The following is an 8,941-nucleotide window of genomic DNA, read 5'->3' as shown; positions in this document are numbered from 1 at the left end:
TCCCCCTTGAATTCATAGCTATATAGGTTTCTTGTGCTACAAAACTATTCAAACACATTGCGTGCAAAATCCTACAATATAGTTTCATATAAACATATCTTGGCCTTGAATATATGAATTTCATTCTTCTCCTCTCGGTCTTCTAGTGTTGCACTACTAAACCTAATTCTTGATCCCAAATTTACTATCCTTGTTATGACTCTAGTTATTAGAGGAAGGTTGATAGCTTAAAGCCTTTGTTGTTATTTACTTTTCCTAATCTCTACTTGTCTCTTGAGAAATTCTAGAATAAAATCAAGTTCCTAACATTTTAAACTGTTAGGAAAGTAATCATAACAAAGGAAATACCAATACATGCAAGAACATCGATCTGCAATTGCTTCACACTTAACCTATTTCATTAACTCATCATGGTTACCACAACATTAGTTATGGTGTTTTATCTACTCTTGATTGTAAGAACACAAGAAAGATTCATAGAACTAAACATGATTGTGAACATAAAAATCGAATAAAACCCCAAAATCTCAACTTGAATTAAAACCCTATAAATGATTTTTCACGCGTAAACCCAACAATATGTCCTGAAAGTAGTAATAGAATGTAAACTAAATGAACTAACCCATATTGGGTATCTATAGACAAAAAAGAAGCTACCCTAAATAAAAAAGGAGTACAAAAGTCAGTGATGTTGACGCTTGTGATAATGAGTCATCTCGTCTGGGGAGGACTCATTGTCATTTTTCTACAAGCATTAATTGTTTTTCTTTTTTGTTGATGAAGACTTATCTAGTCACCCTACGAATCTGAGGGTGAATCATATCCACTAGAACCATCGTGCACTTTTTAGGAATTGTCATGCCTTGCTCAGGATGAATGATCACAACTATTCATTCTGGGACCTAGCGGGTTGTAGCCTACCCTTGTTCTATGTTTAGCCTTCAACTTGCCAACCTTTTAAAAATTCAATGGAGTCATAACGACTTTCATTCTGTGACTCACTAGGTGTATTAAAAAGTTATAGTCAGCCTATGTAGTCAAGTCCTATACCCCGAACATTAGTCTGATCAGGTGACGACTGGGAAATGAGTTGTATTATGACCCAACGACTCATGGCCGAGTGTCCTTTCTACATACTTGTGTAGTTTTCTTTATTTCATATTCCTTCACCTCTGAACCTTATTTTCCTAGAAAACTACACTAACCACATCATATATAGGTAACCAAGACTTTGGATTAGCATATTTTTCTTGTTTTAAGCATCCAAAGTATTGGGAAACCACGACACATCAACACCCTCTACTTAAAATGTTTGCATGTCATCAATCAAACAAAACAACAAACTAGACAATAGGCTTAACTTAGAGAAAACTAAGAATACTACGATAGTCCAACAGAAAATATTGTTTGGCACGCGTAAGCCAATACATAGTTCAGACACCCTCCAATGACATTTAAAATCAACTAGTGCAATTGATATGCAAACTAAATATCATAACACAAGGGATTAAGACATGGGAATTACACTAACAGGAGACTACCTAAAATGTTAGACAAATGCCACTACTTAATAAAGCATCAACCAAAATGTCAAAACCCAATTTCTCATGTCATGATGATACATACTATGATCCACCATTAGGTAAGCCAACCCATAGTCTAGAACTGTGAGTAACGAATTATCAAGAGAAATAAATAAAGATAGCAAAATAAATATGATAAAAGACTAATACATATAAGGCAATCCCAAAACCTAATGGAATTAGTACAAGAGCTTTTAATATGATATGAATACAAATTTAAGTACTAAATGAATATACAGGTACAACCCATCTATAATACATCATAGAGATCAGTCTAATCCGCAAGAGGGAGAATAAGAATACTTTGAATTCCAGAAACTCACTCGAAACCTCCAATCTACATCTACTCCACATGATATACACAACAATGATGAAAACCCATACTATGATATGCACGCTGCAAAAGTGTAGTTCGGGGGTCAAAGAGTTTTAGAAAGCATTCTTGAATGGGAAACTGTTGGCTGAACTCAAAAGATAATACAAATATAGATAACATGCAAGTAAGAATGTAAACTACAACAAAATATCCAGGAAGCTACTAAATGAAACTAGGGAAGTAATAAGGATGAACTATCTAATTCTACCTATACCTAGGCACTAGAGAATTATACAATATATCATTGGCCAATATACAGATATAGGGTAGAAGAAGGATATATAGTAGTATACAAGGCCCTGGGATGGACATGTAACATGTGTAAATGAAGGAAAAGAGATATATGTGTTAATACTATACCTAGACACATACATATAAATATATATAGTATACATGCATACACACATATATATAGTATACATACAAACAAACATACATATATACATATATATATATAAAGAGACACACACATATTTATAAAACTAAGCACACACATATTTATAGGACTAACTCAAAGGTATGAACCTAAGGTAGCTAAGCTAACCCATCTAGGGAATCCTAACTAAGTAGGAAAACTAATCCTATCATGATCTGGGCCAATAGTCATAATGTCAAACAATGAGATAATTATGCGCAATATAATAATTATAAAAGAAAAGGAATCAGAATCATACCTCCAATCTCTATATCAGTCTATAATCAATCTGCCATAAACTAACCATTATAGTAACAATAAAGTAACCGGCTACTCCAGAAAAACAATACCTTAATCGGGCCCCATAAATCTGAAGGTTCAATCAGCGCACAATACAACAAGCAACATTCATAACATATACCTATTGTAGCCCCTCATAATCCTGATAGATATATAGACCAAAAAACATTTTGGTGAAAGGCAGTATAAATGCATAAATTAATGTAAAGTAAATCCATGATACCATAACTAATCCAAGTTCCATAATGTAACCCATTATTGCATCTTCTCTAGCTTGATGACTCACAAAGGTAAGACCTACAATGATTTCTTTTCTCCAACACAACGGCTTACATACAAAGAGTGTCCTAGGGTATTCAGGAGTACCCGTATACACTGACCTAATCCCAATCCAAAATTTCTAATCATTATTACTATCATCAGTCTACTCCATCCAACATCATAGATATGTATATATAATAAATGCACGAACTCGAATCATGGATAAATGTGTGTAGGCCTATAAATCTACTGCTCAATAATAACTTTAAAGCTAAATTATCATAAAAGAGTAGAAAGGGGTAGAATCTCTAATGAAAGAAGTAAATACTAGTGGTAAAACTATAGACCAAAATCTATCTCTTGTTAGATTGCAAAAACATCATTATTAGTTCCAAAACTATAGATTAAAATCTATATCAGGTCAGATTTCTAAAACATAATTTTTAGTTCCAAAAGCTTGTAAGTTATCTATTAAGGTAGTACAATTTCCATTATAAAAGAATATATTTTAAAAATAAAATGTGGGAATAAGTCCTTTGAGTAAAACAATAGTAAAACCATATTTTTTGTTGGAATCGTACCACTAAGTATGCATGAATGTCCCAAATCTATGTATGCCATCACCAATATCCAAAAAATACAATCATAAGCATCGAAACATCCATAGGCTAATCCAAGCACTTTATTGGGCCCTATAATATATAACTGGCATAACAATAATACCATCAGGTAAAAATCTGTGATAATCCACCGAGTAAAGTAGTAAACCTTATTCTAAAGGGCCATTATCCTCAACTATGTCTAGCATACTAGTAACCTAGGGTAATAGTATCCTATAGGCAGAATAAGTATTTAATCTATAATATACATTCACCCTTTTATCCCTAAACTTATAATTAGGAAAAGTCATGGTGTTCTACATATAATCTTATCCTAATATCCTTACCTATCATGGAATATATATCATACACTATCTTATGAAGAAGAGTAGACCAAAGCCTAAATCGATGCTAAACAACAAGTCCTTGAATCATCCAAAAATAATTCGACTTTACTCCTTAATACCGAATAGCTTCCACGCTACTAAAATAGTAATCCATATGTCATTAGGAGTAACACAAGACCCATATTGCTATATAAAGGTCAGGTCAGACTTCATGTCAAGAATGGGTCCGCGGGGCTTACAAACAGAATCCAAAATTGAATCCATCACAAGGTTCCTCGAAGGAGAAGAAAGATGTTCTCAAATGATCGAGGTCCAAATCAATCACTAAGGTTTAGGGATTTTAAGGCCTAATTTTTAAGAATATTCTTTGAAATGGGATGGAAATTAATGGGAAAAATGATGGAAAATAATCAAGGAGTTTTAGGCTAACTTTCGTTAGCTTCAATGATTGATTCCCCACTCTTTCCTCTTAAGCTCTCAAAATGGCACAAAAATGTAGTAGAAAATAATGTAATTTCAAGTGAAGAAAGGGGATTTATCATTCCCTAGGTGTTAGTTAAGTGACTTAGTGATCACTTAAGCAGTCAGATGATTGCTTAAGCGATTCCCCAAAAATATTTAGCCTTTGCTTAAGCGATCGAGTACTACTTAATTGACCTCTGCTTAAGTGAGAAGGATATAGCTTAAGCATCTAAGGCATGTCCTAGGCCGATCGCCAAAGTCATATCCTAGTAGAATAAGCGACCACCGGTTAAGCGACTAAAGGTCCGCTTAAATGGCTGCACTAGATTAAGCCATGCACTTGATTGACTAAGTCCAAAATGGTTGATTGGGTTCTCAAGATATGTTTGGAACATCGTATGTGCGAACAAGCTATGCTAATTTACAAAAATCGATATTTTAAATTAAATGGAATCCTTAAAACTTTTATCCGAGATTCTTTGACTAAATGTATGGCCCACACCTATAGTTCCATTTTTTATATAATCTACCCAATAGCCTAAAGTGAGTATGGATGCCTTAGGACTTAAACCTAGGGTCCCTCTAGTCTAAAATCAATATTCCAGAGTTGATAGCGTTTTTAGAATTCCCATCTGAGGTTATCTGGTAGGAGTTTTGGTATGAGATAAATTTCTTAATAATGAAAGTTCTAAAATTGAGAAATGAGCCTAAAGACCAAATAAACTGTTTGATAACTGAACTAATAGTTTTGACAAGTCCTAAGTGACCTATAGCCATTATAGGAAGGCTCAAAATGTTGAAAATGCACGTAAATTGAGGAAATGACTTAAAGGGTCATTATAATATCTACTACTAAAAAGAGTTCTATTTGCAAAAGTCAATGGATAGGAAGAGCATCAAATTTCAAATGGACGAGGTACTAGGCTTGATACTCTGAGCAAGATGCTCTAGGTAACCTCTAAGAAGAAACAATACTTCCAGTGGATTTTTCTATAGGTATCCCTTTTCAACCAACTTTCTTTCTTTACTTCTCAAACAACCAAAACTCGACCTTCACAACTAACTAGCATCCAACTGATTCACGGAAGGCTGATGCATGAAAATCCAAACAACGACACAGTGATACCACATGGATACTAGTATGACCAAATGAATTCTCATCCACGCCAAAGGCATCCAAGGCATGAGTTATGTAACTAGCTTCAGTATCCAAATATAACCTTCTTCTGACTTTCCAAACCAAGCATAAGGTCATTCAAGCCTAGTCCAGGAAACCCATCACTCTAACCTCAAGGTACTAAAGTAGATGCATAGGTAATCCATAATGGAAAACACAGGGATAATCCCAATAGGTATTACTTAGGCACACAAATGAAGACAACTAATTTCTTTAGTCTTATGCCAATACGACAGTAGGTTTGGATAAAGCCGAATTTGATAGTCAGGAGTCCAACATACAAATTCTCAAAAATAAATCCATTTCAGGATGCACCGAAAATTGAGGATGAAACCATGCTGATTTCTACTCGAGTATACTACTTCTATTGAGTAGAACATATAAAATTTTGATGAAAACTTAAATCTAAGGTCAAAAGCGGAAGAAACCTTTCCCAAATGACAACATGCCACTAACTGAACATCTATTAACCACGATCAGTCTAAATTGAGCTAGACCACATAGGTAGCTAAAGAGATGGCTTAGCTAGCCTATATGTGAAACCCTATCTGACACAAATTCAAAAGCCAAGGCTACACCCAATCTCTACAACTCCCAGCTGAAATTTTAACATCAAGGCTGAACCTATTAATATTAAATATCAAAGCCAATCCTTTAGATAAGTAAGCACCTACACTCCAAAGTTATCATAACCTTGTAGCCGCCATTCTATGGCACCAAGTCCCAACCAAAGCCGACAAGTCTAAATTGAGGACAAATGCATAACTCACCTTCACTATCCCAGATTAGGCATATGCCAACTAAATTTTAGTAAAGTAGATGTCGAGACATAGTTGAGGACCAAAAATCACTACAAAAGGTAATCCACAAGCTTAAAGCACAAGCAATCAAATCCATATCTTCTGGAGGAAATGAATTGTTAGAGCATATCAAAGAACTCACTAAAGCCACAAACCATACTATTGATAGCCAAATATCAAGAAATTAAGAGAAATCCAACCTTAGATGGAAACCTGTCAACCCAATGTTCTATCAAAAGAAATGAATATCCATATGCATGTATCATCAAGGAGAAGAGCTCTATAAAGTCTTATTAGGCCAAATAATGCCGAAATGAGGATTTCCTAAATCCAACCAATGCATTCCAACTTAAAAAGCAGTCATAGGAAAGATCACCTATCTATGCCTCTCTTAACTTCAATAGAGAAGAAACCACACTAAGAATATAGTAACCAACTCTACACCAATACCAATATCGATGCTATCACCAGAAGCCAAACAAAAAACCATGAAAGGCAAACCTAAGATCTCTCGACATTAACATCAAGATCACTAGTGGGTGATGAACTCAACAAATAAAAAAATAGATACCAAATTGGTCAACCTCAAAAATAGGCTATAGAGAAGGATAGTCGATGCTAAGATCTCTGCCACCTAGAAGGTAAGTCCTAGAATCACAACTCAAAAATAGGCTATATAACTATATTGCCAACTCTAAAACCATAACAGAATAAAGGAAGGCCAACCTACCTTTATTTCGCAACCAACTTAATAACTAATCTAGCTTTGCCAACTAAAGATGAAAATAATTGACCTCACCTCGCTACAAAAGAGAAACCATCCAACCGAGCTAGCTGCCTAGGCCAAAAAAGAAAGATCGTGATGAAAGATATTCTAACTAGGTAATGCTAGACTAATTGTCTTTCAAGAAAAGATCGATTAGTACCAAATAATGAGCATAATAACAACCGCACTAGATTCATCAGTATAAGGAGTAGGTGGTAGAAAAAATTAAAATGAATAACAAGTGCCAATCTAAGACCATAAGGAGGTCAATATGCCAAGGTAAATAAAACTCAAACCCAAATCCTACACCTCTAGGGAATTATCAATATTGGTTTACTCTATCCACTACTAAAGAAATAATTTATAAGGTAGTCATATAATTATAAACTGTATAACAAGGCATACAATAATCAATACATACCTACCATAAAACCTAATTATAAATAGGTACGAAAAACCTAATACACCCAAATAAAAGGTAAAGAAAGGAAATATAAGGTGGTATGCACCTATCACGATGACATATGAAGTCACATGACTAGTGTGACTGAGGGAAAATGAATTTGAGTGCACTAATCAATGTACTAAGTGCACTACCTCTATCTGGAGGTGCCACAACACTATGAGACTAGTCTAGTTAAGCTGAATGACTAGTATACCCACACTGAGGATACTCTATGGACCAGTGACCGATCTATCTGCATTTGTAGCAAACTCCTAAAGCTCTAACTTGGAGAGAAGTACTAGATAACCTCAAGTACCTGATTAACCGACATGCCTTAGGAGCTCTAGGCTAGCGTGGAACATATGCTAAATTTTTCAAAACAACCAACTAATGTCTGGGCACTTAGTAGACCAAAGACCAATCTCACCTAAACCATGACATGCTCCAAAAATACTCTAAGGTACTATGCCCAATAATCCAAAATGGTTTCCATAGTCTAAACACCTATACCAAATACTCCACAAAGTCCAATGAAATGTCTGCCTAATATGATCACCATTACTAACCTGCAAACCACCTATAGTCTAAGACACAACCTGTGTGGAACTAAGAGGCTACAAGTGAAGATGATCTTTGCTGAAAGGGTCGTCACTCCCAAATAGAATACCAATAACACTATACTGATGAAATGACATCTTATTGCCACCTCCATAAGTATCAACACATGCTCTCTCAATGGCCTTTGTATGGTTAACAACCTGAGAGAAAGAAGACCCAACTACTATAAAATACTTTAATTCTAAAAAGAGTGACAAAGCTAATCCTTTAATAAATCTATGAACCATCCCATGCTATAAAGGATATAGAATAAAAATATGCCTGGCGCACTCAAGAAATCCAACCTCATACTCTAAAACTGACAAGGAACCTTATTGAAAACCAATAAACCTATCTTGGTTCTAAGAACTACTCAATGAACGAGACATTATCTCCTACTGTTAGGTATCCGTAAAAAGGCTTGAAATCACTAATGTTGAATCTAAAAGAGTGAAGCAGTCACAAACTCTACTAGAGCCTAGGCTGGCTCCATTTCCTCTAACCGATGTTGAAGATCTTTGATGTTAACCTCTAACTCCATAGTTTGGCAATATATTGAAGCTCGAGAAATATGTCATGAAGTACCATCCACACCTATAAATATCCTTGTATTATCCATTTGGGATACAATAGAGTCATAGAATGTACCTGAAGCCCATAGAAATATAGGCACACAACAAGGAATAAAAAATAAAATTTCCTAAAAATTCTTTGTACCCTTCCAAATATAGGACACAAATGTCTCTGCACTAATCCACATGACACTAGTTGACACTTAACTCTTGTACCAACACATTGATAAACCTGGCTTTA

Source organism: Capsicum annuum, chromosome 12 (genome assembly GCF_002878395.1).
Source record: "Capsicum annuum cultivar UCD-10X-F1 chromosome 12, UCD10Xv1.1, whole genome shotgun sequence".
Taxonomy (NCBI): domain Eukaryota; kingdom Viridiplantae; phylum Streptophyta; class Magnoliopsida; order Solanales; family Solanaceae; genus Capsicum; species Capsicum annuum.
The sequence above is the reverse complement of the archived record's forward strand: the minus strand, read 5'-3'. Positions refer to the sequence as shown.